A 24,393-nucleotide genomic window follows, 5' to 3' on the forward strand; every position below is an offset into this window, starting at 1 on the left:
CCGAACCACTGCACTGCTTCTTCTGACAGTCTGCTTTTTGGTCCTTATGTCTTTATGCCACATCTTGACAAATCTTCTTTGACTCTAGGAACAAGTCAAAACCTTAAAAGCCAAAGGATGACACCTGTCTGGCATTGCCTCACATGGAACCTAAAGAAGCAATTGCCCCAGTCACAGCTTATAACAATTCCTTGAGTTCCCATTCTTTTTTAGTTATCCCATCTTGTTTATTTTATTTATTTAAAAAATGTACATTCCGCTACATCTACAGTTCTGAGCAGGTTACATAAAAATATTTCTATTCCACTTATACCTAAGCAGATTACAATTTATGTAAGTTGCACTGACTTAAGGCACATTAAGGAACTTGTCTAACTATATCTTGAATCCCTGGAGGGTGTTTCCCTCTATAACAGCCTCCGGAAGAGCGTTCCAATTTTCTACCATTCTCTGGGTGAAGAACTTATCCAGTGAAACAAAACAAGAATAAAATATAAAACAGGAAGACAAAGGATTAGATAAATCCCAACAGAAATAAACTAAACTAAAAAAAAAACAACCAACCACCAAGTGAAATAATAAATAAACCCCCTCCTCCTTTACAAAGCCGCGCTAGTGTTTTTAGTGCCGGCCACAGAGGTAACATCACGGATGCTCACAGGAACGTCGGAGCCATTACCGCAGCGGTCGACACTAAAAACACTAGCACGGCTTTGTAAAGGAGGGGGAAAGTCTGGTTAGTCTGATATACAGCTGAATGAAGGATCGATGAATGTGGTGGAGCAGGGAGGACTTCCTGACATCGATGCAGGAAGAACATGGCAGGCAGGATCATGGACACTCAGTTGGCCACCAGCTGTATGATGGATCAGGAACCCCCCACCCCCACCCCACCACACACACACACACTGTTGCATCCAGTTTTTTTCTATATATTTTTTTCAGGTACTTCATCTTGTCTTCACCCAGTTTTTCTCTCTCTCATATTCCCCTCTAGCTAATCAACCATTTCCAATCCCTAAGGCAATTAGCATCTGCCTCTAGTCCTCCTCACATTACAGTTTGCTGCTGCTTAGCTTTAGGTTAGTTCAAATTATGTGGTACAGAGTTCTCTGCTGTTCTTGTGGCTCCAAATTATGAGACAGTTGTCTACTTCTCTTTCCTGGAGGGGATGGAAGTGAAGAATTGATAGGGGGGAAAAAAAGAGAAATCAGGCTTCACTGTTGCTCAAATTCCACTGGACAACTCACAGTTCAATTACTGATTTTACAGATTTATTAAACTTGTTATACCACCTAGTAGCCTTTCGAGCTGCCTCCCCATTCAAGTGGATGGTTTTGCACAGTGGGCTGTACTGGTTTGTGTTCCCACCAGGACTTTCCTTAATGCTTCTTTCTCTCATAAAGTTTCTGATTTACAGAGAATAGCTGAATGATATTATTTAATATAATTTATTATGCAGTAATTGAAATGAATTTCTTTCTAACAGTTCCTTCATGTTGACTCTATGTTTTGTTCTAAGTACGAGGGGCCGCTGAAAAGTTCTTAGCCCAACCAACAAAGTTGGGGCAGTCTCCATTGAGGGCTATACAGTTAGTCCAGTGGTTTCCCGCCTTTTTCATTCTGTCAGAAAAGAGCAGAACGAAAAAAGTGGAAAATTGCTGGACTAAGTGCCCCGACTTTGTTGGCTGGGCTGAGAACTTTTCAGTGGCCCCTCGTATCTTGACTTCTTTTCAATTGGAGTTCCAACTATGGCCATTGTATTGATGGAAAATCAATCCTTTTGAGGATGCATTTAAACTAGAGAGGCATTGTTTCATTGCATAATAAAACATTCTTTCCTATCACTGACAGAAATATAGGGAGAAATCTTTTGAAGTGTCATAGTCATTCTCAGCTTTGCTCATGAGTTTTTATTCCTCAGCAGGAAACTATAATTATCTATTTGTGCGATTTCAGCTTTTTTTCCAGTTACCATTTCTCGTCTTCTCTGAGATCACCACTTGCAAAGCAGCATGGAAATTTGATATTCTTGGGAACCGATAGGAGCAGCCTTCGATCCTCATTTCATTCAACTTTAAACTGCAATATTCATTTGTCAGACATCAAAAAGCGATGCCAATACTTGAGACTCCAAAATGAGGAGAAAACTTTCATTTGTAAGATCATTCCCTTAAGGCTGAGATTGGTGTAATCTAACTTTATCGGTTAATGCAGTGGTTCCCAAACCTGTCCTGGGGGACCCCCAGCCAGTCAGGTTTTCAAGATATCCCTAATGAATATGCATGAGAGAGATTTGCATACCTGTCACTTTCATTATATGCAAATCTCTCTCATGCATATTCATTAGGGATATCTTGAAAACCTGACTGGCTGGGGGTCCCCCAGGACAGGTTTGGGAACCACTGGGTTAATGTGTGTGCAAAGCACAAAATGTGCCTTTGAACACTTAACTGCACGCACATTCCTCAATGATTTCTCTCAAGACGTCCTTGCCTGATAATTCCTTGACGATAACCTTGTTATGAATTATATTTTTCAAAGTTCAACAATAGGGTGAAATAACGAGAAGCTCGTCATCCCGTTTCAAACAGATGCATTGTACCTGCCTAGCCAAGGCCTTAACAGTCTCGCCAAATCGGCCATGCGGAATAGAGATATAAATTGCAGCTGTCAGATAGGCTTTTGAGCTGCACAGATTTACATCCACTAGATCACTGATTACTTTATTGCACCAAGGCAGCTTGCTTTAACTTTTATTACAAGCTGACCGGGCTTTAATGAACAACTGTCTTCATCAAATGAACCTGTCTTTGTTTCATGGTATAGCTCGCATGTCAATGTTGACTGTTTGGACCCACTGATAGATGTTTGTGTGGTTTAAAATAATATAAGGAACAGCTGGGCATTATTGATTTTCTTTTAAGCAAATACTACAGCTCTGGAGGGTCTACCTCTAATTTAGTTTAGTTTAATTTCAATTTTTTTTATAACCGGCTTATTATTTCACTAAAGTGTAGAGGGAACTGGGGGTTTACCTTGGTCTGAACTTAGTATTACATCTTGAAACATGCTGTGTGGAATTAATCCTAAAAGCTCAAGTTGTCTCCACTAGGAAAAACTGTATTACATTCATCAAACCCTTGCTGTGAATCCTTATGATATGTCATATGGCTTCTAGTTACAACTGCAAAATTAGAAAGTAGAGAATTGTAAGCTTACTTTACACTGTTAGGCAGCAGGAGTAAATGAAACAGCTGAGATCTTGCTCATAATCTAGTCCTTGTTACAAGATGAGCCTCAGAATTCACAAAAACTGTGCTATGAATGCTTTTGCCCTGTCTCGGGAACTGAGGTTACAGCTCTCCCTCTGGATTTGCGGTTTCATTGCTCTTGAATTTGGTTGTTCACGATTTTTGAGCCCAGGATCCCTCCCCTTGTGAATCGCTCTGTCCCCGACCTCCCCCCAACCTTACCTGGTGGCCTAGCGGTGACGTGGTGCGGGAGCGATCTTCCTACACTCCTGCCCCATGCAGAGCCGCCATCGAAAATGGCTGCTGCGAGTTCCCGTGGTCTCACGAGTCTTCTGAAGAGCTGGCTTTTTAAAGATGCTTTTCAATAAACCGGCATTATTATATTTTGGGGCAGGACGTGGAGGCTCATCGTCATCTGTAGAACTAGTGGGTTCTTGTTTCCCATCCTGTGTGTACTAACCTATGCCTGATTTTATTTGTAGTTTTATTTTTTAATATTGTATTTTATACTACCGTTTGCCCTAATGTATCAATGTCCATTAGTATTGTATGTGTTGGATGTGGATTTTATAATTTTTATTTTTTTGATTTGTTATTTATTGTAAATCGCATTGAAATATGATTTTGCGATCAAATCAAAGAATTTATTAAACTTGAAAATCGCTCCTGCCCCGCGTCACCGCTAGACCACCAGGTAAGGTCCAGGACGCAGGAGGGAGGCAGCAGGGAGGTGGGGTGGGTCAGAGTCGGCCCAAAATTTATTTGCAAATTTTCCTTATTCGCGGGCCGGCTCTGCCCCTAACCCCCGCGAATACGGAGGGAGAAGCGTAGTGTTTTATTTCATCTAGACCCTGTTTCAGTCCTGCCATACTGGGACAGATTGAAGGCCCCTCAAGCCCAGTATCCACTTTTCAACAGTGGCCAACCCGGGTCACAAGTACCTGGCAAGATCCCACAGAGTAAAACAGATGTTATGCTGCTTGTCACTAACCCCCTCTTTTACTAAGGTGCGCTAATTGATTAACATGCACCAATTGAATTAGCGCAGGCTAAACGCTAATGCGTCCATAGCCTAACATGCATGTGTTAGCGCTTAGCGTGTGCTAAATCAATTAGCGCGCGCTAATCGGTTAGCATACCTTAGTAAAAGAGGACCTAAGGCTTATGGACTTTTCTTTTAAGAAGTTATCCAAACCCCTTTTAAAAAAAAAAAAAATCTAGAGAAATTTAAAGGGGCATTGAAATGTTTTCTCTTTAAAGATGCCTTTGAACACTGATTTTCCCCTTTTTCTTTTGCCTAAAAGGAGTCCAGTGGTAATGAAGCTGTTCCCCTTCATTCTTATTGGTTTTTTTCCATTAACGTTATCTTTTCTAGATTTTATTGTAGCTCATCTCTCTCCCCTTTTGTTTAATTGTATGTTGTGTCAACATATTTTGTTTGCATGTCTTAGTTTTAATTTTTGTACTCCCCCTTTTTTACTTATTATATATCGCCTAGAATCCAGGATAGGTAATCAATCAATTTTAATACACCTTGAAACTTGTAACTTAAACCCTGCTAAGCTAACTGCTTTTACCACATCCTCTGGCAATGAATTCCAGAGTTTAATTACACGTGGAATGAAGAAATATTTTATATGGTTTGTTTTAAATCTACCACTTAGTAGCTTCATTGCAAACATTTCTCTCTTAGTATTAGTATTTTTGGAAAGAATAACCAAGTGATTCACATCCATCCGTTCTACTCCTCAGTATTTTATAGACCTCTATCATATCTTCCCTGAGCCATCTCTTCTCCAGGCTGAGGAGCCCTAACTGATTTAGGGGTCCTTTCACTAAGGTGCGCTTACCGATTTACCGAAGGAGACGTGAAATAGGCCCGCTGAGGATCAGTAAGACAGGTTACATTGTGGTGAATGAAGTACAGCACAAATGTTAGATTAGTTCTGACATTTTTTGACTAACAAGGCATGTAATGACATAGCTGGTCACTGGCCAATCCACTAACCGGCTTAGTCAGTGAAAGATAGCCGGCTATCTCCTACTGAATACTGGTAGATATCTGGCTTAGTGGTATTTAGCTGGCTGGGAATTTTCTGGATACCTGTTCGGTTGCAAAAGTTAGATAGTTCTAAGATTCTGGCACTGTCATCTCGATATAGGGACATTGGATCTTCTATTGTTCTCTTGCCCCTTGATACTTAAATTTTGGAGATCTATATGGGGTCAAATTACTATGATCCTGATGTATCATTGATGTATGATGTTGTGTTGTTTGGAACATTATTAATACCCCAAAGTCCAATTAATGCAAATCAGAATAGGTTGCTTCTCGTCATGACTGGATGTTGCTATGCAGCTGATCATGAAAAACTGGAAAAATTGGGATAGGTTAAAATACAATTTTTGGTGGGAAACCCTATGTCAAAGTTATAAATATGAGGGTATGAATTTGATACAATAATACATTCAAGGAGGTTTGGGATCCATTAACAAAATTTTGTAAGAATTGATCATACGTATTCCCCTTTGATTTCTGTTATGCATGTCCAGGAAGGGTGGGTGGGAGGGTATGGGAGGGGGGTGATATATATTTATTATATCAGTTGATTGTATGGAGTGCTGATTATTGTATTATTTGTTTGCTTATATGTTGCACTTACTGTTGGCTTTTGAAAATGAATAAAGATATTTAAACAAAAATAAAAAAGTCCATAGGCCATTATTGAGATGGCTTGAGGAAATCATAGAAACATGATGGTAGATAAAAGCCAAATGGGCCATCCAGTCTACCCATCTACAGCATCCACTATCTCATCGCCCTAAGAGATCCCACATGCCTGTCTCACGCCTTCTTGAATTCAGACACAGTCTTTGTCTCCACCACCTCTACCAGGAGCCTATTTCACAAATCTACCCCTCTTTCTAGGATGTGTGATATTGAAGAGGGCCCTATTCCCCTTAAACTCTTTCTCATCATCATTTGCCTCAAGATACTTCAGGAGACTGCTCCACGCAAAAATATTTTCTTAGATTACTCCTGAGCCTATCACCTTTTCACTTCATCCTATGCCCTCTCATAAGACAAGCAGCAAAAAAAAATCTGTTTTACTACTTGGGATCCAGCTAGGTACTTCGGATTTTGGTTGGCCACTGTTGGAAACAGGATATTGGGCTTAATGGACCTTTGGTCTGTCCACTTCCAATAAGGCAATTCTCATGTTGTTATATTCTTAAGTATAGGACAAGCAAACCATTGTGACATCATTGAAAAGGTTGGCTTATATGCATTGGTGGAATGAGGCATTATGATATCACAGTCTCAGCTCTGGAATGTTGCTACTGTTTGGGTTTCTGCCAAGTACTTTGGACCTGGGTTGGCCACTGTTGGAAACAGGACCTGCGGTCTGTCCCAGTATAGCAATTCTTTGTTTTCATGTTATGTTCTGTAAAATGTATATATCTTATAGATGCAGCCAAATGGACAGACATGACAAAGACTATTCTTAACACACAAAAATGACTATTTTGTACACACCCAAAAAGATGACAAAGCCAAAGAATCGAAGAAAAGCCTCTGCATCACCCAGCAGTCAATAATTTAAGATCTACAGAAAGAACAAGGGAAAGGAGCAAGTGATATTAACTCATGCAGCTGTGTGTGACTGCAAGCGCTGGAATTAGATGGTATAGCGGCTGCAGTAATCCCAGAGGAGCAACATACAAGCAACGGAGACATTTCATTACACATAAAAGAAGTCAAGGATGAGAGAAGATGAGTGAGATGAATAAGTCTGAAAGTACTCGACACCAAAGTTGAGATAAATCAGCAAAAATAATGCAAGAGTTGAAATGAAAATTCTGTTGGTGAATTAAGGTGAATCTTTTGAATCAGCTATGGGCGAGGCCGATTTTAAAACTTCCCATAGAGCTTGCTGATCCATTATTGCTTTTTTTATTCCCTGGTCAGCAAGCCAAGTGTCTTGTTGAACACTCTTTCCCTGGTGGGGACTGATAAACACCCTTAGGCCCTCTTTTGCAAAGGCGCGCTAAGGGCTCCTTTTACAAAGCCATGCTAGGGCCTTAACGCGTGGAAAAGCGTACGCTAAATTGCCGTGCGCTAGCCGCTACCGCCTCCTTTTGAGCAGCTGGTAGATCATAAGAACATAAGAATTGCCATCTCGGGATGAGACCCTGGCTCCATCAAGTCCGGTGATCCGTACACGCAGAGGGCCCCGCCAGGTGTACCCTGCCATAGTTTTAGTCCCCATATCACTGTATGCTTCTCAAGGGAGATGTGCATTAATTTAGCCTTACCCGTATCACTCTATGCCACTCTTGAGATCAAGTGCAACTAGTTTACCCTTAAATCCTAGAACGGTGGATTCTGCAATTACTTCCTCTGGGAGAGCATACCAGGTGTCCACCACTTGCTGCGTGAAACAGAACTTCCTGATATTCGTCCTGGACCTGTCCCCCCTCAGCTTCAGTCTATGTCCTCTTGTCCTGTCACATTAGACCAGGGGTGTCCAATGTCGGTCCTCGAGGGCCGCAATCCAGTCGGGTTTTCAGGATTTCCCCAATGAATATGCATGAGATCTATTAGCATACAATGAAAGCAGTGCATGCAAATAGACCTCATGTATATTCATTGGGGAAATCCTGAAAATCCGACTGGACTGCGGCCCTCGAGGACCGACATTGGACACCCCTGCATTAGACATTTCCCTGCTCCATTTTGTCGAATCCTTTCAGTATTTTCGATCAGATCCCCTCGCAGTCTCCTCTCCTCGAGGGAGAACAACCCCAGTCTCCTAAGTCGTTCCTTGTAGTCCAGGATCTCCATACCTTTCACTAGCTTCGTTGCTCGTCTCTGCACCCTCTCTAGCAGTTTTATATCATTCTTTAGGTATGGGGACCAATGCTGGACGCAGTATTCCAGGTGCGGTCTGACCATGGCTTTGTAGAGCGGTATTATAACTTTCTCTGATCTACTCGTAATTCCCTTCTTTATCATGCCTAGCATTCTATTTGCTTTCTTCGCTGCCGCTGCACATTGCCCGACGGTTTCAGGGTCCTATCTATCAGTACACCCAGGTCCTTTTCCTGTTCGGTCTTTCCCAGAGTTACACCTGACATACTATACTTGTGATCTTTATTTTTTCTGCGTTAAAAATGTTAGCACACCTTTGTAAAAGGAGCCTTAAGTGTTTTAGCATGGATTTAGCGTGTGCTAACTGCTAATGTGTCCAAAGGATAACATGCACGCGTTAGCGTTTAGCAAGAGGGGGTTAGAGACTGCAAGTGCAAACTCCCGCCAGGAAAACGCACTGACATGACAAGGGTGCTGATCCATTTTTGTTCTCCCCCATCCTCTTTCATCACTGGGGGGTCTTTGAAATGTTTTGTCGATGACAGCTATTTGAATATTTTTAATAGAGGGAGTGCTAATTTATATCACAATGATGCCATTATTTATATCTGCTTGTTATGATGGCTTCCTGGAATGTGTAGGTGATTAGACTATGTTACATTATTTCATTCATATTTTTGAGTTAACAGATTGGTAATCAGACTGGTCAGGTGATTTTTTTTCTTCCAAAATTGAACAGCAGCATAGTAATGAATTGTGTTGTAGAAAAATAAATGTGGAATTTATTCAGTTAGGTTTCTTGCTCAAAACAAGATTTATGTTGTTAATTTGTAAAGCACAATTCTGGTATAAAATATATCTAACATTTCTATCTTGCAGTGGAATGGAATTTGTCAGTGAAACAAATAGCACATATATCTATCCATTGAACCCTTAATACTATGAGCTCCCTGGCTTCTCTCATTCAAAGGAAGGTTGAAGCTTATTTACGTCCTCTAGAAAAGGGAGTTTAGATTATTTTTCACGCTCTTAGAAAACAATGTCAGAAATATGTGTGCAGAACCTATTATCTGGTATGCTATCTTGTTTTCTATCTTACGACCGATCACCTTTGTCTGCTGTAGTTAGATGTGATGGTAGGAAAATCAATGAATTTATGGGCTCCTTTTACAAAGCCGCGCTAGGGCCTAAACGCGCGGAATAGCGCGCGCTAAATTGCCGCACACGCCAGCCGCTACCGCCTCCTTTGGAGCAGGCAGTAGATTTCCGGCTAGCGCGCGCTAATCCGGTGCGTGCGTCAGAACCGCTAGTGCGGCGTTGTAAAAGGAGCCCTATCTAAATTAAAGCTCTCTTGGGGGGAGTGTGCTACTTCGTAAAGGTTGTATTTATTTATCATATTTTATAATCCGTTTGCATTTAAGCGAGGCTACATCTAAAATATACAGAGTCATTGAAAAAAATACACGTATTACACATTACAATAAACAAGGATATTTTTTATAGACACTCCTCCACTAATTTCACCCTAAAGCTGGGGGGTATATTAGTCACCAAATGCCGTACTCTAAAGATCATTCTACAAGAAGGAATGGAGGAACCAACTTCATGCATGAATATTAATAACAAAACTCTCCATTATGAAAATCATTAATGACCCACATTATTACTGGAACAGTGAAGGACAAAGCCTCAGATTCAAAGCAGGCACTCACTTTGATGTGCATCGCTTATTCGATCAATCATAGGCATAAAAAACCTTCACTTATCCTATGCAGAGTGAAGCTACAAAACTGACCCCCTCTTTTACTAAGGTGCGCTAACCGATTTAGCGCACGCAAACTGATTTAGCGCGCGCTAAGGCGCCCATAGACTAACATGCATATGTTAGCGTTTAGCGTGCGCTAAATCAGTTAGCGCACCATAGTAAAAGAGGAGGGGTCAGTTTTGTGAGCAAAAAGTGTGCTTAAGAAACTTTGGAGTCCTTTTAAGGCACGCTAACCGATTTAGGGCTCCTTTTACGAAGGTACGCTTGCGTTTTTAGCGCACACACTGGATTAGCGCGCACTATAGCGTGCGCTAGCCAAAAATCTACCACCTGCTCAAAAGGAGGGGGTAGCAGCCAGCGCACGCGGCAATTTAGCGCGCGCTATTCCGCGCGTTAAGGCCCTAGCACGGCTTTGTAAAAGGAGCCCTTAGTGTATGCTAATCAATTTAGCACGCGCTACAGATTAGCATGTGCTAAATGCTACGGTGCCCATAGAATATAATGGATGCCTTAGCATTTAGCGCGTGCTAAATCGGTTAGCGCACCTTAATAAAAGGACCCCTTTGCTTCGATTAATAAATTTTCCTAAAGCGTATTCGGTACCAGCTGTTGATATGTTTAAAAGATATTTTATTGAATCCTGAATCCTCCTATCCTCCGATCTCTAAGATATAATACCTCCCCCAGGTGAAAAAAAAAACCCTGCTTTGGCCAAGCAAGTTATCTCAGTAGATAGTTTGGACCTCACTAAGGGGTTCTTTTACTAAGGCGCACTAACCGATTTAGCATGCGCTAACCGATTTAGCGCGCGCTAATTGATTTAGGCCCTCTTTTACAAAGGCGCGCTAAGCATTTTAGTGTGGATTTAGCGCACGCTAAATCAACGCGTGCGCTAACTGCTAATGTATCCATTGGATAACATGCACACGTTAGTGTAATATTTAATGTGCGCTAAAAAGCTTAGCGCACCTTTGTAAAAGAGGGGGTCAGTGCACTAAAGATTAGTGCACGCTAAATGTTAAGGTGCCCATAGAATAGAATGGGCACCTTAGCACTTAGCACGCCTTAGTAAAAGAACCCCTAACTTTTTGGAGAGATACGATATGGAGGCCATAGTACCCGCTACATTGTTGTTACAGTTGGCTATGGACTCTGACAGGGATTGGTTGATGAAAATTATTCTCAAGCACCAAGATATTCTGTTTTTGAATCATAAACTCTGTATGTATCCTGATGTATCTTGAGCTAACCAGAAGGAAAGGCGGCAATTCCTAATCTTGCATCCCCAAGTTAGACATGTCTTTTTTGAACCTTCTCAGTTCTCTAAATTTATTTCAGGGAAAATAGTGGTTCCATCGAGTACACCTTCTAACTTGCAACCATAATCTTTGACTTAATATAACAGGTCCATTTATAGCAGGGATCTCAAAGTCCCTCCTTGAGGCCGCAATCCAGTCGGGTTTTCAGGATTTCCCCAATGAATATGCATTGAAAGGAGTGCATGCACATAGCCCTCATGCATATTCATTGCAGAAATCCTGAAATCCTGAAAATCCTGAAAACCCGACTGGATTGCGGCCCTCAAGGAGGGACTTTGACACCCCTGATTTATAGGCTCTATCTTTTCCTATATTTGAATTGATAACCCCTCTTTTACTAGACCATGATAGCTGTTATTAGCGCAGGGAGCCGCGCTGAATGCTCTGTGCTGCTCCCGACATTAATAGAGTTCCTATGAGCGTCAGGAGCAGTGTGACGCATTCAGCGCGGCTCCCTGAGCTAATAATCCCTATCACAGTTTAGTAATGGTGGGGGAGGGGGGATAAATTAGCAGTACAGTGTTCTCCTGGTTGTTCGCGGTCAGTAGTTCGCGGTCCCGGTCATTCGCGGTATTTTCAGACCGCGAACCTCCGACAAGGAGAGGGCAGTGGGAGAGGAAGGAGAGAGCAGCCGGAGCACCGCGATGCAGGAAATCACTCGCGGTTTGCTCTGACCGCCTCTTCCTGCACGAAGTCGGGCCTTATCCAATCAGGAGCTGCTTCGACATGCAGCTCCTGATTGGATAAGGCCCGACTTCGTGCAGGAAGAGGCGGTCAGAGCGAACCGCGAGTGATTTCCGGCACTCATGGCGATCCAGCTGCTCTCCTGCTGCCCTCTTCAGGCTCCCCCATGAAAATCTGTATTCGCGGTTTTTCGAGATTCGCGTGGGGTTCCTAGAATGGAACCCCCGCGAATCTCAGGGGAAAACTGTATATAATATGATATATATGATCTTTACATATCTCTTATATATTAGTTTGTTTGCACTGCTTATTTCAGTATGATTATTCATCATGTAAAAATATAATTGCAATAAAAATAAAGATAAAAAAAAGAAACTTCATTTGGTCCCCTTCTACACATCTACATCATATGTTTTCATAAATTACAAAGCTTTAAGCTGTTTTTCCAAACTAGATGTATCAGACAACAATCTTCGGTACCTCGGAAAGTGATTCCATCTCTCAGGACCTGCAAATGGAAAGTTACACTTTCTTGCCTCTACAAGATAGAAATTTTGCATTGTTTGGAAAGACTTATGGTATCCAGGTAGAATACCGTATTTTCACGTAGATAACGCGCACCCGTGTAAAACGCGCACACGGGTATAGCGCGCGGAAAACACAAATTTATGTACAGAAATTTTTATATACCGCGCACACCCGTATACTGCGCATGCTGCCCGACTCTCCTTTCGCCTGCCCCGACTCTCCTCTGGCCACCCCGACTCTCCTTTCGCCCGCCCCGACTCTCCTCTCCCCCTTGAAGTCCTGTCCCCACCCTGAAAGCCTGATGCCCCCCTCCACGTCCGATTCACCCCCCCGCTGGACCGCTCGCACCCCCACCCCGAAGGACCGCTCACACGCACTCCCACCTGCACCCCCACCCTGAAGGACCGCTCGCACCCCCACAGCCTCCTGACCCCCCCATCATGTAGAAGCTCCTACCGGTGTCCTGCTGCTTTCTCTTGGCGGTCCCGGCCCTTCCGTGAGCCCTGCGCCTGCGCTGCTTCCTCTTCCAGCGGTTCGCCCTTTCTCTAACGTCAATCCCTCTTGCCCCGTCGACTCCCCGACTCCCCGACACGATCGGGGCAAGAGGGAGCTCAAGCCCTCTTGCCCCAGCCAACCGCGGCACCCCCAACACGATCGGAGCAAGAGGGAGCTCAAGACCTCTTGCCCCAGCCAATCGCGGCACCCCCGACACGATCGGGGCAAGAGGGAGCTCAAGCCCTCTTGCCCCCCCGACACGATCGTGGCAAAAGGGAGCCCAAGCCCCCTTGCCCCGCCGACTCCTCAACTCCCCGACAATATCGGGCCAGGAGGGAGCCCAAACCCTCCTGGCCACGGCGACCCCTACCCCCACCCGCACTACATTACGGCAGGAAGGATCCCAGGCCCTCCTGCCCTCGACGCAAACCCCCCCCCCCCCCAACGACCGCCCCCCCCAAAGAACCTCCGACCGCACCCCCCAGCCGACCCGCGACCCCCCTGGCCGACCTCCACGACACCCCCACCCCCCTTCCCCATACCTTTGTGTAGTTGGCCGGACAGACGGGAGCCAAACCCGCCTGTCCGGCAGGCAGCCAACGACGGAATGAGGCCGGATTGGCCCATCCGTCCCAAAGCTCCGCCTATTGGTGGGTCCTAAGGCGCCTGGGCCAATCAGAATAGGCCAGGGAGCCTTAGGTCCCTCCTGGGGGCGGGGCCTGAGGCACATGGGCCCAACCCGACCATGTTCCCCAAAACACAATATTGCAATAATCCAGACCAGCTAACACAACAGATTAAAGAATTTGTTTGAAATCATTTCCTGATAAATACATCCAAAGTTTAGTTAACATCTGCAGTTTAAACTAAATCTTCTTAATCACATTCTGTAGATATAACATAAAACTTTACTGGGGATCCGAAATCACACCCAAATAGCGAACTTCTGTAGAAAAATGCATGACTGTGCTTAACATTCACAACTTTAGCATTTGAATCTCTCGAAAACAGCATTATTTTTGTTTGAGATATTCAACAATCTGTTGCCATTCATTCTGTTCTTGATGTTATTCATAACATCATTCAATCTCTGTGTTGCATTCAACAGTGAACCTTCTATTGGGAAAAAAAAACCTGAACATCATCGGCATATAGTCTATATGAGACCCTGAGCTTTTTCATCAATGTACACAATGGAAGGAGATAGAGATTGAACATAACTGCAGAAAGTGCAGATCCTTGTGGTACCCCCATATTAACATCCCTAAATTTCGAAAAACAGCCTCTGACACAAACCTCTTGTTTTCTGTTGGTCAAAAATGACTGAAACCAATAAAAAGCATTTCCACAAAGTCTACAATCAGAAAGCCTTTCCAATAATTCAGTATACTGTGATCTAATATATCAAAAGCAGCCACGTTGTCACGAAATACCATAAAAAATCTCTTCCCCTGGTCAAAACCACAACACAGCTCACGCAGCATAGCCACCAACAATGACTCAGTACTATGAGCCCTTCGAAACACATACTGTATGTCTGAAATATCATTCTGCTCTAAATGATGCTAGACACACTCCCTAGATTTAGGACACAAGCTTTGCACTTTGTGTTTTATTTTACAGATAACACAGAGTAAGTTCAATCATATACTGACCCTTACAACAAGGGATGTTCTAGGTGGCGGGTCTAAATCTGATTGTGCACCTTTCTAGATATAAGAACATAAGAAGTTGCCTCCGCTGAGGCAGACCAGAGGTCCATCTCGCCCGGCGGTCCGTCCTGCGGCGGCCCATCAGGCCTATTGCCTGAGCAGTGGTCCCTACCTTTTTCTATAACTTACCTCTTACTCCTATCCCTATAACCTACCTCTACTCCTATCTGTACCCCTCAATCCCTTTGTCCTCTAGGAACCTATCCAAACCTTCTTTGAAGCCCTGTAACGTGCTCCTGCCTATCACATCCTCCGGAAGCGCGTTCCATGCATCCACCACCCTCTGGGTGAAAAAGAACTTCCTAGTGTTTGTTCTAAACCTGTCCCCTTTCAATTTCTCCGAGTGCCCCCTTGTACTTGTGGTTCCCCATAATTTTAAAAATCTGTCCCTGTCTACTTTTTCTATGCCTTTCAGGATCTTGAAGGTTTCTATCATGGACAGATCTTCCCCCTTCTTCAATAGTGGAAAAGCATTTATGTTTTAATCCGGTGACGGGACTAAATCGCGTGAGACAACGGCGCGCCGACAACTGAGCGCAGACAACTGAGCGCAAGGTTGACGGCGCGCCGAAGAAAAGCACTATTTTAAAGGGCTCTGACGGGGTGTGTGGGGGGAACCCCCCCACTTTACTTAACAGACATTGCACTGGTGTTGTGGGGGGTTTGGGGGATTGTAACCCCCCACATTATACTTAAAACTGAACTTTTTCCCTAAAAAAACAGGCAAAAAATTTGGTTTCAAGTATAATGAGGGGGGTTACAACCCCCTAAACCCTCCACAATGCCAGCGCGATGTCTGTTAAGTAAAATAGGGGGGTTCCCCACCAACACCCCCCGTCAGAACCCTTTAAAATAGTGCTTTTCTTCGGCGCGCCGTCAACCTTGCGCTCAATTGTCTGTGCTCAGTTGTCGGCGCGCCGTTGTCTTGCGCAATTTTGTCTATGAACCTTTAATCCTGTCGAAGTCCCACCCCAACATGTTCAGCCCATGCCTCTTGTCATATGGATGTACTGTACAACAGTTTCAGACTTTTTTATTTATTTATTTTATTTCTTCCATTTGTGCCTCACACATACTTATACACGCTCTTGGCGACATTACAGAGGAAGGGGTTAGAAGAGGGTAGGGAGGACAATGGAGGGCAGGAAGATACAGGAGGAGAAGAGGATACAAGTGATTAGGTGTCAAAGAGATGAGTTTTCATAAGACTAAGATTTGGTGTGGTTAGGTTCCGTCCTGGTCATTTCAGTAAGGTCATTCCAAGTTTTTACGCCTAGAAAGGTGAGCATAGAGTGGAAAACACGTTTTTATTGCAGATTTTTTGTGGAAGGGAGATTTAAAAGTATTTTGTTGAGGGTTCTGCGGGAAGTAGACCATGCCTTGGAAAAGAGCTGGATGAGAGGAGCCGCGGAGTTTCCGTAAAGTATACGGTGAATGATGCATGAAGTATCCTGGCTTTATAAAAATCGGCATTTAGACATCCATGCAATATGGACTTCTAAATACCGATTTTCAGACACAACACACAAATAGTTCTTCTAAAATAAAGCTTATGTTCACCTTAATATTCAGATTGTCAGAATGCTTGAACTATTGAGTGAAAGGTTAGCTCCCTACTTCTGTAGTGGGTGGTTAGAATTAAATCTACATATCAAATATGCATCCTGCATTCATATGAAGTAGCTATTTACATCAGTTAGTATAATCTGAGTGCTCTGGTACATGATTAATGATTCATCTTAGTCTTATAAATTGCACATTAGATTGTAATAATACTTGTAACAATAATGTAAACTAAAAAACTATCCAATGAATTTAGCAAAACTATTTTTATAATTCTTATTAGTTGATCTAGTCCCTGCCTGTGCTCCAGTTATCAAGATTATATCAAATGAGTTTGAAAAGCATTCTGCTTGACTTTCACATGTAAAATTCATTGATTCTCAGGAAGAATGCATTTCAAATTAATTTAAGGAAAAGTTATATAAAGTAAAAGTAGATTTTCTATTTTTTCAAGCAGTGTCCAGTTCATCAAACAAACTTCAACTTGAGAGCCAAAACCATCACCGGACAAGGCAGCAGACACCCTGTCAACCTTCAACATCCTGTCACCCCCCTCCACCCCTTCAAGCTGGCTCTATCTCTCCCCCTCAAGATTTTACTCTCCCTCACGACATTTTCCAGAGGCTTACTTGTAGTGCCAACTTTGAAACAGTTGTTTTGTTTTCTTCTAGTTTCATATAGATCACAATAAATCTGAACTGCATAAAGCTCTCTCATTCATGGATAGGGTTACTATATGGCTCCAGTAAAAGAACGACGGATTGAGACATCCGAGTTTTACTTCCATTGAAAGCAATGGAAGTAAGGAGGACAGATTGAAGGAGGTGTCACTTGAAGTAAAACCCAGATGTCTCAATCCGTCCTCTTTTTTTCTGGAGCCATATGGTAACCCTAGTTCAGGGGTCCCCAAAGTCCCCATAGTCGGGTGTTTAGGATTTCCTAAATGAATATGCATGAGATCTATGTGCATGCACTGCTTTCAATGCATGTTCATTGGGGAAATCCTGAAAACCCGACTGGACTGCGGCTCTCGAGGAGGGACTTTGGGGACCCCTGCCCTAGTTCATGGGAGAATAAGAGTGAGAATTTGGGCAGTACACAGTTCAGGCATACCGAGAGCTGCATGGCATAGATATGAAATAGAATAAATGTTATGAAGGAATGTCAGCAGCAAGTCTGATGAAAAGGTGGGATAAAATTGTGTGCTGGGGAAAGAGATACGGACTAGAGAATGACATGGTGACAAAATTCATCACCATTCCTGTCCTGTAACCGCGGGAAACCATCTTCATGTCATTCTTTAAGGAGAGAGGGAAGAATCAGAGTATGAATGGCCACAACCACTGACCCACAAGCTTTGCTTTGAAGAATGCTGGTGTAGAAGGACTGAGGTTGAGATAGACACTACAGAATGACAGTCTCTGGTATCCAGAGCAGATATTGTGATGTCATAATGCCTCATTCCACCATGCCTAAGAGCCAATCACATCAGTGATGTCACAATGGCTTTATTATCCTTGGCTCACATAAGAATCAGAGTATGAATGGCCACAACCACTGACCCTCAAGCTTTGCTTTGAAGAATGCTGGTGTAGAAGGACTGAGGTTGAGATAGACACTACAGAATGACAGTCTCTGGTATCCAGAGCAGATATTGTGATGTCATAATGCCTCATTCCACCATGCCTAAGAGCCAATCACATCAGTGATATCACAATGGCTATATTATCCTTAGCTCACATAAGAATCAGAGTATGAATGGCCACAACCACTGACCCTCAAGCTTTGCTTTGAAGAATGCTGGTGTAGAAGGACTGAGGCTGAAATAGACACTAGAAAATGACATGGGATTATTTCCTGCGGTTATCCACGGGGACAGGGACGGTGATGAGTTTTGTCATTCTTTAATACGGACACCTTGCTTAGGGTCGACAGTGGCTGCTACTGGCCCTCAGGCCTTTCAGTGAAGAATGGTGCTTTCAGATGGGTAGTGGAACAGCGGTGACTTAGGGCGCCTTTTACAAAGGTACGCTAGTGTTTCTAACGCATGCACCGGATTAACGCGCGCTAGCCAAAAATCTACCACCTGCTCAAAAAGAGGCGGTAGCGGCTAGCGCACGTGGCAATTTAGCGTGCGCTATTCCGCGCATTAAGGCCCTAGCGCACCTTTGTGAAAGGAGCCCTTAATTTTTACATTTAGTACTGTATTAAATAAATCAGAGTTGTCACATCTAAAAGATGCAGTTGAAGAGCCCAATATACTGACGCTTAACATTATGACGCCTACTGGTGAATAAGTTGAGTTAGGTGCCACTAGGCGCAGTTCTATAAATGAAGCGGTTGATTGACAGACAAGTTAGGCACCATTTATAGAATCAGGGCCAACGTGCACGTATGTTATAGAATTGCAGCTAGCATATTTGTGGGTAAGTGCCAATTTGTGGCACCTCCTGGGTAATTGGTGCCTACACGTAGGCATTAATTTTTAGAATTTCCTTATTAGGCATTATCGCGTAGTATCCAAGCTCAGTTAGGCCTGTAACAGCCATGTACCCCTCTCCGGTGCATAACTTCCATTTGAGTACCAAAAGTTATATGCCAAATTGGCAACGAAATTTTGAACTTCCTCTTTTCTATTACAACCTTGGTCATCTGCATTTACCAGCGTGCTTCTCCACATGACTAGACTTAACAGCAAGAATCTTTCATCTTCGCTAGATTGATTTTGTGTCCAGCGGGAAGTCTTTGCATATGCAGAACCCAAGAAATCAGAAGGAATACAGATTTTATAGCCACCTTCCAGCTTGACACAATTTACAACACAATTAAGATCAACATTTGTAATTGGGTAAACAGAAAACAGAATTAACGTAATCTGGTTTAAGTGTACCAACTTCCTATAATGAGTTGCCTTTCAGCAGTTCCAGGAACATATAATTACCAAACAAATTACATGTTAGTTTTATCTAAGAAACTAATTGGCTGTTCTGGGTAAATTATTATGTGCTGGTAACAGAGATCCAAGTTGGATTGGGTCCTTAATGAGAAGAAGATGGGATTTGTAAACTGTATATAAGATGGAAACAGATGTAAAAGGCTGCAGAAGCTTCATACGCTTCATTCTTTAAAAGGATTTAAATACTATAGCATGTTTTATCATTCTCGTGTTCAAAATGATTGTTTCTAGGTCATTGGCTTTAGAAGGTGGCCACAAGAAACAAAAGTGCCTAGATTCTGAGGGCAGATAAGGACCTATAAGAACATAAGAATAACCTTACTGGATCAGACCAATAGTCCATCAAGCCTAGTAACCTGTTATCACGGTGGCCAATCCAGGACACTAGTACCTGGCCAAAACCCAAGGAGCAGCAATATTCCATTATACTGTTTCAGGGCAATCAGTGAAGCTTCTACCATGTCTATGGACTGTTCCCTCCAGGAACTTGTCCAAACCTTTCTTAAAACCAGCTACGCTATCTGTTCTTACCTCAACCTCTGTCAATGTGTTCCAGAGCTTAATTATTCTCTGAGTGAAAAAAATTTCCTCCTATTAGTTTTAAAAGTATTTCCCTGTAACTTCATTGAGTGTCCCCCTAGTCTTTGTAATTTTTGACAGAGTGAAAAATCGATACACTTGTGCCTGTTCTACTCCACTCAGGATTTTGAAGACTTCAATCATATCTCCCCTCAGCTGTCTGTTTTCCAAACTGAAGAGCCCTAACTGTTTTAGTCTTTCCTCATATGAGAGGAGTTCCATCCCCTTTACCATCTTGGTCGCTCTTCTTTGGACCTTTTCTAGCGCCACTATACCTTTCTTGAGATAAGGAGACCAGAATTAAATGCAATACTCCAGATGAGGTCACACCATGGAGCGATACAGGGGCATTATAACATTCTTGTTAACCATCCCTTTTTTAATAATTCCTAGCATCCTGCTTGCTTTATTGGCCGCCGCCCCTCATTAGGCAGAAGGTTTCATTGGATTGTCTACGATGATACCCAGATCCTTTTCTTGGGCGCTAATCCCCAAGGTGTACCCTAGCATTCGGTAATTGTGATTCAGGTTATTCTTCCCAATGTGCATCACTATACTGACCAATGTTGTTACTGTTGCAGTCTCATAGATCCCGTTTAATCCCCAGTCCTCTTGTTATCTCTTTACAACCTTAAATCATCCATGCATGTCTCATGCTTTCGTTAATCTGTCTTGGCGGGTCAACCTTTTGCGAGCTATCATTAGTCAAAACCCGTTATTTTCGACTAAGGAAGTCTAAACTGTGCTCTTCAGACAAAATATGGTAACCATACTCTTTTTGTTTCCATAGCTTTCATTGAGAGCCCATTAATAACATGAAGCATTCTTTCTGTCATGAAATAGTTCCTGATATTGCATCATAGCCAGGACAGACATTTTTGTGGGGCTCAGTGTCTCCAGTTCTCTTTCATGGGCTTGTACCACAGTTGCCAGCTGGCTGAGCCTTACTCCAAAGTGAAGGAGAAGGGCCACAGCTACCCTCTTGCTTTATGCAGTCTTAAATCATGTGACCTCTTGTTCAAAATACTTTTACATAAAAATAAGAAAAAATAACCACTGCAAAGATCAGATACTCAAAAAAAAATGCTATACTAATGCCTAAGTGAAGGAAAAGATGTCAGAGCACCATACCAAGGATCATGAATTTCTCCTTCAGTTTATTATGGTGGAGGGTATCTTTCATCGATCAAAAACCTTCACATTTTATGATTGTGTATGCTTTCAGTCTTAGATTTGTATAGCTGTACATCGGGTTTCTGTTTCCTACATGCAAGACTTTACATTTTTCTACATTAAAATTCATCTGCCATTTTTTTGCCCACTCTCCCAGTTTGTTCAGGTCCCTTTGTAGATCTTCACAGTCCTTTGTAGTCCCAACCCCACTAAAAAGTTTTGTGTCATCTGCGAATTTTATAACCTCGCACTTCATCCCTGTTTCTAGGTCATTGATAAATACATTGAACAACAGCGGTCCGAGTACCGACCCCTGCGGTACACCACTCGTGACCCTTCTCCAGTCCGAGTAGTGTCCCTTCACTCCTACCCTTTGCTTCCTACCCGCCAACCAATTTTTGATCCATCTATGTACATCTCCTTCCACCCCATGGTTCTCCAGTTTCCATTAGGTTAGACTTTCTTGTGACTAATTAGTTCATCCTTTTTAATAGCATTAATATGCTGTTAAACACATTTTTATAGATATTGATCCCCTTTGATTACTGTCTGTTGAAGAATTTTCACATGATTTTTTGTATAAGCCTGGTGTGGCTCTACTCTTTAATAGTTGATTTTCTGAGGATTATTTGTCTATGTATGTTTGATCTTATTTGTTTAACAAAATAATGGGGTCCTTTTATCAAGGCGCGGTAGGGGTTTAACGCACGGAATACCACGCGTTAAACCGCCTGTCGCGCTAGCCGCTAACGCCTTCATTGACCAGGTGTTAGTTTTTTTGCTTGCCGCGGGGGGTTAGCGCGTGATAAAATGTCCGACGTTCTAACCCCGCTAGCGTGGCTTGATAAAAGGACCCCTATGTATGTAAAGTTATGTAAACCGTTTAGGTTTAAACAGTGTAGATTTATCATATAAAATATGGAATGAATGTAGGATTCAAAGAAAAATGTACATTGATGTTCAGAATTATTGTGAACATTAGTTTTTGGTGGATTACATACAAGTTTTATTTTGTGATCCAAATTTGGGAAAGATGCTATAACTCTTTTTTATAAAAATTTCTTTTTTCAAGTCAAAGAATTTATCTTAAAAATTAATTAAAGTTTAGAATAAATAAAGTAGAATAAAAATCTAAGACTGAAAACATACACAGTCATAAAATGTGAAGGTTTTTGATCGATGAAAGATAGCCTCCACCACAATAAACCGAAGGAGAAATTCATGATCCTTGATGTGGTGCTCAGAGATCTTTTCCTTCACTTAGGCATTAGTATGGCATTGTTAACCTCTTGTTATAAACTATAAAGAGTTTTACCTCATGCAAAATTGTCATTTCTTTAATAAGACATTAACTCTTTTTTTCTGAGCCCTCCAAGTGGTTCATAGACAACGGCGCAAAAGACAAAAGTGTGCGCCGACAATTGAGCGCAGCGCGCGCCGCCGCGCCGCTCTAAATTACAGTTTTTAGGTGCTCCGACAGGGGTTTTTGTTGGGGAACCCCCCCAGTTTACTTAATAGACATCGCGCCGGAGTTATGGGGGGTTTGGGGGGTTGTAACCCTCCACATTTTACTGTAAACTGAACTTTTTCCCCCACAACGCGGCGCGATGTCTATTAAGTAAACTGGGGGAGTTTCCCCCCCATGCCCCCCGTCGGAGCACTAAAAACAGTAATTTAGAGTGACGCGGCGGCGTGCGCTGTGCTCAATTGTCTGGGCGCGCCTTTGTCCCGGCGCGCTTTTGACCGGACACCCTCCAAGTACCTACAAAGCCAAAATGTGGCCTTGCAAAGGGTTTAGGTTTGAGACCACTGATATAATACATGATTGTTGTTTGAAGTTTCAATAAGCAGTAGCGTTTGTTTTACGTGACATTTCCAGTTTTTCTGCTATCTCGAGTGATTTATTTATTTAATTAATTAATTAACAATTTATATACTGCATAAAACTATGCGATTAACCTATTGGTTACACACTTACTACTACTACTACTATTTATTATTTCTAAAGCGCTGAAAGGCGTACGCAGCGCTATTCATTTTAACATACAATAGACAGTCCCTGCTCTGAAGAGCTTACAATCTAATTCAGACAGGACATTTTGGGGTTGGGGAGATTATGGTAGAGGAAATGATACGGTGGGTCTAGGTATCTGACAGCCATGAGTGGGAGTTAGGAGTTGAAAACAGATTTTAAAAAGTGGGCCTTTAGCTTTTTCTCTTAAAATTTTGCTTTTAAATTTCTCTTCTGGATTCATTGGACACATTAAGACTTATGAGATTTTTTTTCCATAATAAGATCATGGACTAATGAAGTTTTATTTCTCATTGACATAGTACTGAGCAAGCCCGTCTTGATCTGTGTGAAGTAGGTTAATGCAACGTCAACAAGTTAATTAGAAATTCTGGGTCTTGATGATTGAAGTCAAGGGATCAATGTTCTTACCTGATGTATGTTCCTCTAAGGCCAAAGAAATTGAGCTCTCCGTTCCCATATGGAATGGAGGAGGAAACCATTGGGACAACGGGAAAGTCATCCTGGCTATTTTGGGGGGATAACTGACCCTCAGAGCTGTTCTTCTGAGTGAGTGCCACCATGTTGTGGTCCCGCTAGGGTTTCTGAATTAAGGCATGCGAGTGATATCACTTCGGTTCAGTTGGGCAGGCCTTTGAGTCTGTGAGGCTTCAACCAGTAGAAACGAGCATCTGAAAAATGTAGACAGATTCAGGTAACTTCAGAGCTACACAATAATAAGTAACATCAATAATGATGCCACCAAGGATCCTGAATTAAATCATGGTATGCTAGTGATGTCGTTTTTGGGCCTAGTAGCATGATTCAGCAAATGGTCCCTTAGCTGAGCAGCAGCGCATCCGAGTTGAAGAGGCCTTTGAGCAGAACAGGCAGGGCTTCACGAGTACACCGTGATCAGTGTTCCTCTGCTTTCCTCTGGCTTCCTTTAGTCAGGTGAATGCCAGTTAATACTGAAGCTTCCGAATAAATAAATTTGTGAGATCCAGGATCTTTCTCCAGAGCATTCCATTTCTCTTAACTATACTCGAGCTCTTACAGTTTTCTGTATTTTCCAAAATGGAAACTGCTAGCTTACTCCCTTTTCTGTGGCTACCAGATTGCTTCTTGACTTGATATCTGCCCCAGTTTATTCTCCCCAGCAGCCTAACTTGTTTCTCAAAACCTTTCTTTTCATTGCAGCTCTTTTGGGGGGGTGTCATGTTAGCAGCCATCCTTCCATTATTAACTGGACAGTATATCTGGCATGGCCCTTAATGTACATTCTCTTATCCAGCAAACTGTTCTTTTATTTATTTACTTATTGGGATTTATTAACCACTTTTTCCTTGACGAGATTCACTCAAAATGGTTTACATGGTCTATGTCCGTTTATCCCTAATGAATATGCATGAGAGAGATTTGCATATAATGGAAGTGACAGGTATGCATATTCATTAGGGATATCTTGAAAACCTGACTGG

The 24,393-nt window shown here is 42.5% G+C and overlaps 1 protein-coding gene across 1 annotated transcript in view; it reads left to right on the plus strand.

Moving 5' to 3' along the window:
* Nucleotides 1-24,393, plus strand: part of GRIN2A (glutamate ionotropic receptor NMDA type subunit 2A) — a 422,776-nt gene that overhangs the window by 39,076 nt on the left and 359,307 nt on the right. The window lies entirely within an intron of this gene.

The sequence above is a fragment of the Geotrypetes seraphini genome, chromosome 11, assembly GCF_902459505.1.
Source record: "Geotrypetes seraphini chromosome 11, aGeoSer1.1, whole genome shotgun sequence".
NCBI classification, from domain to species: domain Eukaryota; kingdom Metazoa; phylum Chordata; class Amphibia; order Gymnophiona; family Dermophiidae; genus Geotrypetes; species Geotrypetes seraphini.